Source organism: Tachypleus tridentatus, chromosome 8 (assembly GCF_004210375.1).
Source record: "Tachypleus tridentatus isolate NWPU-2018 chromosome 8, ASM421037v1, whole genome shotgun sequence".
Classification (NCBI taxonomy): domain Eukaryota; kingdom Metazoa; phylum Arthropoda; class Merostomata; order Xiphosura; family Limulidae; genus Tachypleus; species Tachypleus tridentatus.
In genome coordinates, this window is record NC_134832.1 from 85,070,410 (window position 1) to 85,082,450 (window position 12,041).

The window sequence follows — 12,041 nt, forward strand, 5'->3', positions numbered from 1 at the left end:
ATTAATTTACATTTTCTTTAAATGAAATGTTCCAGTACCTGTGTATTTTTACAATTACAGGAAATATATTACAGGTTATATATAATGACCACAGATTTCCAGTGTAATTAAGCATTCTTATTAATTAAATTGTATTTATGTCTAAAATATTTTTCAAACATTATTCATCTTACATTTCCCTTTGAGTCTACAACAACAAAAAATGGATTTACTCATGAAGACACTTTCCAAAAACTAAAACACCATGTAAGAGAAATACTGAGCTTTCAATTGGTTATAAACACTTCATAGAGCAAAGTAAGCACATGATTGAGAGAGGCCGGAGAGACCTGAGCTAGCCACCGAGCAAGTCAGGCGTGCCAATATGCTATTCAGAACGAAACGTTCATCCTCGCCAGTCAGGCCGTTAGTGCCGCCTGTAATCGTCGACGGCTTACCGCCGAACCTCACGCCGTACCAATTCGCCACGTTGATCGCCCGAGCCAAGCCTGGGGCAACCATCGAACCGTCTAGGACCCGTATTTTACGCCGGGGAGGAATCCTCATCCAACCAGCCACTACTGCAGACCAAACCTATCTGTGCCAGCCATGGAACACTGAATTTAAAGTAAGTTGTTCCCCAACGAAAAGTCCAGTCAATCTTTATTCTGTATTCCTCAGGGGCGTCGACCCATCAATTCAACCAGAAGAAATTAGACAAACCATAGAACCCCAAATACAAGCCAAGGTATACGCAGTTCATCGAATTTATTCTAAGAACAGTAATCATCCCACACACTTCATGAAGATAGTGACAACATCGAAGTACAGTGCCGACTGTATTTTACGAGATGGCTGCTATTATCATATATTTCATTTTAGAGCCGAACGCCCACATCGACGACCACTCAAGAATGGTTCAAACCAAGCACCCAGATATCGCAAACAACCAACGGAAATCTTCCAACAGGAAAATACCAAAATACCGCCGAGTCCAGACCGTATTAGAAGAAACACGAAGACGGATTCAGACAACCCGACTCAGAAGAAGACAACACCCATTGTTGGCAACACGCCAAGTTGCAGTAGTTCAAGAAAGAAAAAGGACAGTTCCTGCCAGACTTCAATCCCAGTTCCACAGAACTCAACAACCAGCCAGACTCAAACCATTACGAAGATAACCATCGACGCGACAGCACAAACTGAAAAACAATCTACCTCCACGCAGAAAACTCAAACCAAAATCTCGAGAAGAAACAAAGCATCACAGACCAGCGAAGAACAACTCACCGACGAACAGCCAGTAGTTCCACCACCAAGACCACGTTTCTCAGTTGCACCAATGGGCTTCAAGTGTGGAAACAAGTTCATGATGAAGTTGCCACCCGATCTACAAGACTGCAGCTAACAGTTTTCACGTACACCATCAACGTAGTTCATCAGTTTTTTTTTAGTTTTTTTTCTTTTTCTTTTCCAGCTACTTCCGGGCACGGTCTGGGTAGACTATTCGGCGCCCAGGCCGTGAAAGTGGGTTTTCTCGGGGTACTCCCGTTTCCCCCCACAGCAAAATCTCTGGCATCGGACCTGTAGGTCCCAGCCTCATTCTGAAAAGGGCCGTTTACCCAGTCAAGGGTATCTAATCAATTACAGTAAATTTTAAAAACCAATTCGCCAGCCGCCAGGGTTCTCCATCCTCGAGCCAAAGTCTGGCTCACTTCACTTTCGCTGCTTTCGTCCAGTTCTCCCGTCCTTCCTCTCACTCACAAATATTTTTGAAATGTTAAAAATAAAGTAAAAATTCCATGGATATTTTAAAACATTTCCCACGTAAGGGGACGAAGAGGAACTACAAAGTTCCTGAACACCCCAGTTGGAGAGAGAACTCTTCTGATTTCTCTCTCTCTAAACTGAACCCCTGCCACGTTAGTTTTAGTTTTAAGTAAGCACATGTAAACAATCATTTCCAAAGACAGAAGAAATGGGCAGAACCAACTTTTTTGATTCTGCTTCTTATTTTTTATTATATATTCTATCTTGTTGAAATTTTGTAATTTAAATTTCTATTTGTTAAATACTATAAAATTTGCCTTTATACATCACAATTGTACAATTTAAACCAAAGAAGCATTCAGTATAATATGTGACACACAAAAATTGATATTTAGGAATTTGTTTTAATATTTATTTTTAAATTAATTATTTAATTAACTATTGTATAATATTAAATTTGAATTACAATCTACAATCTGATACCACATGTATTCATAAAATAGTGGTTCAATAAAAGTTATGTAAATCTACAAATGTAGTAACATCCCCTGACCCCTACACATAGTAATAGGGTTAAGAAGGTGTAGAATGAAACAAATGCAAATACTTGTACAAAATAATAAATAACATTCAAGCCACCAGAAGCAACGCTTAAAAATTATATATGCCGTTGCACTGTTCTAACATGCATTGTGAAAGCCCCGTCTTCATATACTGTATGGTTTATGGAAAATGTGCATGAAGGAGTGCTATGCTTTGGACATGAAAGCTTTTTAATAGCATCTTTTGCAAGGGCAACAATGCTGCAGATACACAAAGCTTGGTTTTGCTAAATACAAGCAGAATAATGTCAACAATAAAGAAGAGTATATAATTTCATTATAGCAGTAACTTAGTTGTTAAACATCATAATACTATTGTATTAATTCACCACATATGTGTGTAAATTGCTACACATCACACATGGCATTTGGAGCATAATGAAAGCTAATCACTAAGATGTTACTGACTAGCGGCAGCATATCATTAGTTGAAATATATCATGCAGACTCTCCCTTCAGTGTTACACAAAGAGTGATATCTAAGAATGGGTTAACATTCAAAGAGTCATATCCATTGTTTCATGAAATGGTTGTGTTGTACTTTACACTTCCTTATGTATGTGAAACTTTATTGTTGTAAGATGTAGCAGCTACTTCTCTGGATACTTGTAATCTGATTTGGTGAGTGATCAAGTAAATAGAGGAAATGGATATGGTCAGATTTATTTTGGAAAATTCAGGATTTGCCATTAAAATTTATTTGTAATGTCTTTCTTGAACATGCTATGTGTTTGTGCTTTAGTTATTCACATGGAACAATCTTTAGGACAACCAGTTTTGTGAAAAATATTGTTTTTGTCATTGCAAAAATATCAAAATTTCCATTTACAATATGTTCACAGAATCTCTCATTAACTTCGTCACTTCTCACCAACATGTGTAAAAGGGTGCAAATGTCATATGTTATTTATTAGATAAAATACTTGGCTATACAAGCAACAGACCATTTTAACTGAGAAGATATTCACCAACTGTCCCATTTATTTAAGGAAGTTGGAATTTTTTTTAGTATGATTTATTTTTCTCCAAAATCTGATGTTTCAAACAAGACAGGTTTTCTTACTTCCTTAAAGCTGCTATAAATAATTTATGAATGGATTTTTTAGCTCATCTCAAACCCACCACCACCCCTCCAAAGTGTACTCTTCTATCAAAACCATAGAGAATCCTGGCTAATAATTTAATACCCACGTTGTTTAGATGTAAATATCCAGTGTACCTTTGAAAGATTATAAATGTCATTACACCAGATGCAGAAATTAACACCTAAGGTAAACAACACATATAACCTGAAGTCAGCTTGAATATCTAATGAATATAAAGTTTTTGGCAATATCAGCCAGAGACATGTTTACTGCAGTTTTGAAAACTTATTTTAAATACATCAAATACAACAAGATTTTCAAACATATTTCATACAAATATCTTTGATAGCATGTATCAAATGTAAATTTCAATTAAAAATTGTTGCTTACAGTTATAAGTACTGTATTAAATATAGTTTTGTTTCTAGAATATGTTAAGTACTTTTCCCTTTCATAATTACTTGTAGCAAAGCACACATATTTTGAAGGCTGTAATTGTACAGACTGATCCAGTTTCAAATACACAAGTCATATTCATAGAAACAGTTGTTTTTCTACAGACTTTAAAAACTGTTGTGAAACAATAAGTGTGGCTGTGGAAATAGGTCACAAAAGCTTTCAAGTTCAAGATGTGTAACAGAATTTATGATAAAAGTTTATAGCTGTGGCACACTTAAGTAATGATTGTCAATATACTGAAAGGTAAATCGAATATTTAACACAAAGTATATAAAATGATGAGCAATTTTTGAAACACTGACCTTTCTTCTTTAGAAGCAAACTGAATATCAGTTTAAAAAACAAGTGCTCAGGTTATAGGATTTTTTTTGTATCAAGACTTCTTGAATCTACATGTTTTCCTGACTCAAAATTCTGTAATAATAGTTTTAATTGTTGGTCACTATTTTGCTAAAACTGTTACAATCTGTTCCCATTTCTTTTTAAATCACACAAATATGTCAAACTAAAAGCATTTGTTACTTCTCTTTAATGAAGTATGTGCATATCATTTGAACAAAGAATTAATACAAATTCAACAATGAGATTACCAACATAATATGTATAACTGTAAGCATCCATTGTTTCTTTTTAGTGAAATGTGTGCATGTCATCTGAACAATGAATTACCACCCTAGATTCATCAAAATGATACTACTAGTATGTAGGTCTGTGAGAATGTAGTGCTTCTATATGAATTGTGTGTTTATCATATAGACAAAAAATTGACACAACTAGATTCAAGAATTGGCCTTTTGTGAAAGGAAACTTCAAGGAAGTATTACAGTACAGATTCATAACATTTGAATGATGTTATTTATTAGTTTATTTTGTGCATTCTGCTGATAAATTACAGTATTGTGTTTCATATGATTAACCTTATTTTACATTATCTTTTAAGATGCATGTATAAATTATCATTTAGATACTGAACAAACCTAACCTAACATGTGAACCTGAGAAAACAGTATGACTGTGATACATTTCTCTGGTGTAGTCTCAGTGGTTTATGATAATTTGATGTTCTAGTTTCACTGTAGTTATCCATACTATCAATTTTATAAAATTTCTCTTGTGCGTAAAACTACGTAATCAGTGCAGGCAGAAAATAAGTAATAAGTGTGCTGAATTAACAAGTCTAAAATGTATTGTCCAATTAACTTAATAAAGTTATTTTTAATATCTGTTTATGATGCATTTAGTTTATTTACACAAAGTCTTTGATAATAAGCATATTGAATTGTAACCATGGAATAAAACCTGCTCATTTGAAAACCCATGATTACATTGTTCACAAAACTAAAGTGTTAGTTAAACTTAAAATGGTAAACTGACTCTAGTTGTTAGTCTTATTCCTAGATTTTACTCATTATTCAAATAATGTCACAGTTAATAGTGATTATAAATATTTGCTGGCAATGCTGTTAACAATAAGTTATGATAAGACAACCCTACAGCTTCAACTACAAAATAGAGATATTGGGATGTTTCAATACTAGTTTAAAAAAATGGTTAATGTTAACATCATACAGCAGATCACTTTTCATTTTGTAATGTTAATAAAGACGATACATATGTATGGGCTCATTGCATAAATATAAAGCATACATAAGAATGACAATTAAAGTTAATAAGTTGAAACATGAAAGAGACTCAAGAATGACAAAAAGTAATGCATACCTCCTCCTGTATACCTGAAGATGACATAGGAAGGTCAAAACGTTGTTATCTGCTTTATTAATAAAAGTGTTAATACCTATACCAGCTGTTCTGAGATACATTTTTACTTCAAGTGGGTTTCTTGTCATCAAGAAGTGCTGTATATTTTGTTATTTTCTATATTCTAACTATTTAAAGTCTGTCACTTGAACAACCTCATAAGCATCATAAAAAATTAAGAAATAGATATATATTACGCTTTTTTCATGCTAGAATGACTCCATATTATAACACGAAAATACAAATGTTTAGTCTAAGTAGCTTAAGTCTCATAATACTATATATTTACATATACATTTTTTTATTATATTGACCTCACAGTTATGCCTACCTAATATTACTTAGCTTGCATTAGAATGGTGCACATGCAGTCAGATAATATCCAGTAATATAAAACTGACCTTTAGCTTTCCCTATCTTGGCTCTGTTTTAGTGGACTAATATTCTATAATATACAGTCACTTTTCACATTATTTTGTATACATTTGCACTGTTGCATTATATAAATAAACTTTAGAATTAACCAAATGTACACAGTAAAGCACATCCATACACAAGCAGAAATTATACATCAGCAAACAAATCCAATGTTTGAGTGGTACACAAGTACACTCGCTGAAGTATCGTTAGCCCCATATCAAAGAAGCAAATGGATAATGGGACTTTTCAATTTCAAATTATTTATTAGTAGAGATATTATTACATCCAGGATAAATCCATTGTAAGAAGTAAAAGCTTACACTGTTGATTCTTCATTCTGTGTAGGTGCACTGGACACAGTATTTCACATTTACCACAACATGTCACTATTTTTTTTATAAGCTTGTCAAGTTTCCAAATTGCATAAAAATGTGCAGAACAAACATCGTTATGTGCTTTTAATTGATGTACAAGAGCTGATGTTATCATAAAGGTACATGGATAAAAGTTGTTTATACTTTAAAATCTAAATATATATTTTCATAAATAAGTATTAAAACTACCTATACTTTTATATTACCACACAAGTTTTAATTTTGTAATGTAATCTAAGTTAGTGAAATATATACTTTCAGTCAAATTTTATTTTATTCGTGATATCTATGTAATTTTCATCGTTTAATCAACTTTCTTTGTCTGGGTATCATTGCAACATAACGACGCTGATTATTGCTTTTTATATAAACTTTTCTGTAGCATATCTGTATTGACAAAGTAGCTTTATCAGTTTCTCATGACAAACATGGGACTACTGAGTTTTTTCCTTCAAACCTTCTTGTGGATGTATTGAATGTTATTCTTTTTATCACTCGATTCTCAATGCCAGCTAACTCTATCACCTAGTTCTTGTTCTTATTTTACAAGGCATTTCCTCATATATGGGTACCACACCCAAAAACTTCTATCATATAAATTCTTCTTAGTTTCTTTCTTAATTATTAAAGTAATTACATAAAAATACTTAATATATCCAATTGCTTAAGGATGGCACAACACTATATGGCCTGCAAATTAATGTGTTGTTAAAGGACTATACAATTAAAAGGAGTGTGTGTTTTGACCTGTGCTAAACTCCTTCAATATGTAAATCAATTCAGTTGAAATGTTTAAAATGTTTTCAATGAATTAGTTTCTTCATTAATGTTAAAATTTGCCTCCAATAGTGAATTAGTCCTCTACATCATTCTTTACTTTCTCTATTGAAATTACATTTTCAGTGAAGAAACAAAAACTTCACCAATAAATTATCAGATGGTCTGCCTAATAATAATGAATAATTTATTGGAACAATATAATAACATGTTATTCAAACTCTTAAAAAGTATTTTTGGCTATTAATGGTGAGTAAATTAATTTATGTTAAAACTTATATTTCATAATAACATAAGGTTTATTTATTTGTTCCTGTTTTAATGTCCAAATTGTTAATAATGCCCATTCAGTGTTTGGATTCAGTCAGATATGTGGTATTCTTGTTTAAAAATATGTTACTTTGAAAGCTCAGATGACAGACAGCTCTCAACTAGAGGGAAGGCAGCTAATTCTTGGGATACTGTTTTATCAACAAATAGCAAGATTCAACATCACAGTATAATGATCCCACAGCTGAAAGGGTTGTCATATTTGGTGGGACAGGGTAAGAGATGTAGCATGTTCCAACTCTTTTTCCAAAACTACATGTGAAAATTGAAAAATGAAATTATTTTGGGTCTTTCTTTCTCTACAAATTCTTTAAGAGAGACATCCTATAAATAAATCAATACCACTTAGCTCAGCCTACAGTGAATTTAACAGGTTAAAAAAAAAAAAGATTGGAAAGATAGCACACATACCAGCTTCCTTCTAAAAACTATATATTTATTGTGAAATTTAAGGGTTTTATTTATTTTGTGCTACTTATTTCTCTGTAAGATTCTTGAAGGGGGAAATCATGTACTAAAATCAATACTATTTAGCTTAACCAAAGGTGGATTTCAAGGGTGAAAAACGGCAAAAGTAGCACATGTATCAACTTCTTTCTAAAAGCTATATATTTATTGTGATTTTTAAAGGTTTAACACATTTTAGGCTATTTATCTTTCACATATTCTTTAAGAACCAAATTCTCACTGCTCAACACAAATTAGTGCATATGCCTTGACCAAAGTAAATTTCACAGGCAAAAAAGAAGGCAAAGATAGCACACATACCAACTTCTTTCTAAAAACTATACACTGTGAAGTTTAAGGGGTTAAGCTATTTTGGGCCATTCCCTTCTCTAAACATTCTTTTATGGCCTCATCCTCTGTACATAAATAAATGCCATTTATTGATACAAAATATTCAGACTTACAAAGATTAAGTTTTTTTCTTAATTTTACAACTAGACCTATAAACATAATATATATATATATATATATATAAAAGCCTTGAAATGATTTTACAAAATCCATTGTAACTTCCAGTTATGACAGCTCCCAAAAGCATTCAAGATATCCCATATGTCAGACAAAATCCAAATACAAATGAAGAACTAGTTAGCAATCATGGAAAATCAATTAAGGATATGAAGCTGAGTTACAATAATCATAATATCTCAACACCTATTAATAGGAAAAGTGGAAATAAAATTTTTGTGATAATTTGTATTCTGCAATGGACAGACACAAACTTCAAAAATGTATATTAAAACAAATTTTTGAATTAAAAATTAAATAGTTCAATTTTAAATACAATTTTTAAAACATTACTTTGTCATCTTTTTAGAAAAGGGTGGGGGTTGGAAGTAACTTATAGATGAATTATTGGAGTGAATTTATTATTATTATGTTCTACTTTAGAAACTATTGGAACCTTTATGGGTAGATAATGGGAGAAACATTTGTTAAAAATACATTTAGGGTGTTTTATTTTATTTCTTTTTTTTTATACCAGAAGAACTTTCAAGGATAAATGACTTCCCACAACTGGCTGCAGACAGTGAAAGGCAATAGGAGTTGAAATGTTGTGGATATAAGCACTCAACTCTGCATCATTAACTGATGTTTCATGATTGCTAACTAGTTTTTCATCTGTGTTTGGATTTTGTCTGACAGATGAGATATCCTGACAGCTTTGGAAGCTGCCACAACAGGCAATTTCCATTATGACTTCAAAGTTATGACTAGAAATTACAATAGACTTTATAAAATAATTTTAAGGCTTATATTAAGTTCATTACTGTTTTACAGTGCTGATTTTAATTGCCTACTAATAGCCATGTACGTTTTCTCATAGCAATACCACACTGGACTATCTGCTGTGTCAACCAAGGAGAATTGAACCCCTGATTTAAGCATTCTAAATTTGAAAACTTAACCTGTCCCACCAAGGGACTATTAAAAACTAATATAATTATTCTAATAATGGTTTTGAAGCTATTTCTTTCATTTATATATATATATATATATATATACATACAATAACACTTGTTGAAAACACTATTCTGTCAATCTTTTCAAAAGAAGTGTTGCATGGTATTTCATTAGGAAGTAGATTTAACTGTAAGTAACTTTCATTTTGTTATGAATTCAAAATTTTGAAACAAAGTAGATGCGTAGGTGCTCATTTTGTTACATGCGAGTGCATGTCCATAAATTGGGAGATGCGTGCGCAGGTGCTCCTTTTGGTACATTCGCACGCATGTACGAAAATAAGCACCTGTTATGAAATATATGTTGACACAAGCAGAAAAATAACCAACATTTGGCAAAAACTAGTTACAAAATATGACATTCCAGTTAATACTAAATTTATTCAAAAACCAGGCACAAAACTGAGGTTTATACTATGTAAAAACTACACTGACAAATACCACACCAACATTATTTATAAAATACAATATGATAACTGCCACGACTTCTATATTGAAGAAACAAGTAGAAAAATGGAAACCAGATTCAAAGAACACAAAAAGTCACCTTCACACATTTTCGAACACTGCAAATCAAATAAACACAACATAACCATAGAAAACACCCAAATACTAAATAAAGAAACAAACAAATAAATGCAAAATTAAAGAAACCTTACTTATACAAAACCTCAGGTCTAAAATAAATCAATACAAAGGAACACCTTTATACCTATATTAATAAATATAACATCTAAGCACGCCCTCTATATTCCGACACTCAGTTACACAGCTGCCTTCAAACATGTGGTCAGCTATCGGTCAGTAACCCTTTCTTTCTTTGTGAACCAGACGATGACCGAAGAAGGTCGAAATGTTGTTCGCTCCTCTACATAGTGCTTTCTCTATCCATACCAACCATTTTTACACATATAATTTTCTCTACAAATGGCTTTTCTCGTTATAGGATGTTTTGTGTTTTTTTTTTCGAATTACAGTTAAGATGCTGATATACAGTGACGCTTAAATTTCTTGGACTATCAGTTACTGCACCTTGCACGTGTGGTAATTGCTGAATTATATGTATCTATTAAAAGAGTAGTCCCAGAGCTGGAGAGGGGGGTTGATGACTAGCAGCATTCCCTCTAGTCTTACACTGCTAAATTAGGTATGACTAGCATAGATAGCTCTTGTGTAGCTTTGGGCAAAATTCAAAACAAACAAACAAATTATAAATACAATGTTCAATGAAGTGCTGAGAGATAGTGAGTTGTTTCATGGTAGAATGAGATGAAAGATATTTAACATAGGTTTCCTTAGATAGATAACTGAATTTGCAGTATGCCTTTGTGAAGTATTTTGATATCTGTTTATTATCCTGCTTATTAAGTTACTTTGTACAGATAAGTTGATATATCTTGGGTTAATTAATGTCTTTTGTTAGGTTAAGTGCAAAGCTGTGTGCACCAGGGTATCAAAACCGGTTTTTAGTGTTTATAACACCAGGTTATAGCCTTCAGTCTTAACACTGTGCTACTACATGGAAAAATCTGACTGATGGCAAATAAGATTTATAAAAATATTAAAAATGTACAGAAAAATTACAACAAGATTAAAAAGTATGTAAAGGTTTGAATGACAGAGTTGAAAAGTAAAGCAATTGATAAAGTTAAAAAGAACATCAGTAACAGAATGTCTGAAAAATGAATTATTAATGTGAATACTAAATCAACAACACCTCTTTCTGCATTAGCTCAGGAATTTCAGCCTGGAATGCCTTCTACTACAAAATATGAAATAGGAGAACTTGTTTGTTTACACCTATTATTACCAGTGCTGTGCAACTCTTTATTGAAAGATCATTCTGGACTACTCCAAACATAGCATTACTACATTTAGCCCCACAATTTAGCTGGCCAGTTTAGTATCAGTCAAAAGAGAAAGCTAATGCACCATAAGAGTCATACTAAACACAGTTCCTCTACGTAAAAAAAAAAAATTCTCAACCAAACGAGCTGTTTATACATATATATTTTTCTAAACACAGTTTGAAATAATTTCTAAAATGTGCATGTGGAATAGTGAACAACAAGCCATCCATTATGCTGGCCACTTAAAAGGGCCAGATTTGGACAACATTGAATAACAACTACAAGTTTAGAGTATTGCACAAGAAATGTGTATCTTGGGCAAAGTTTTGAAATATAGTACAGAGTAAAGAAGAGAGAGGCTTTAGTCACACTTGTGAAAAAATGGAAATAATTACCTAAATATTCTACCTCGATGTTTCTCATAAAATGACTGATTTCAATTTATAGATAACATAGAAGAAGGTGATGTTACTAGCAGACTGAAGCAAAATAGATATGTCTTTATAGGAAGTTAAGCAGTTGGCTATAAAACTATAATCCATTAAAGTCGCAGATGAACTACTAAATGTATCATACAAAAGTTAGAAGAATATGAGATCCTGCAGTATTTAGACATCAACTCTTCCAAGAAGAACTAAAAGGCTTAGTTAGATGGATATATAAACCA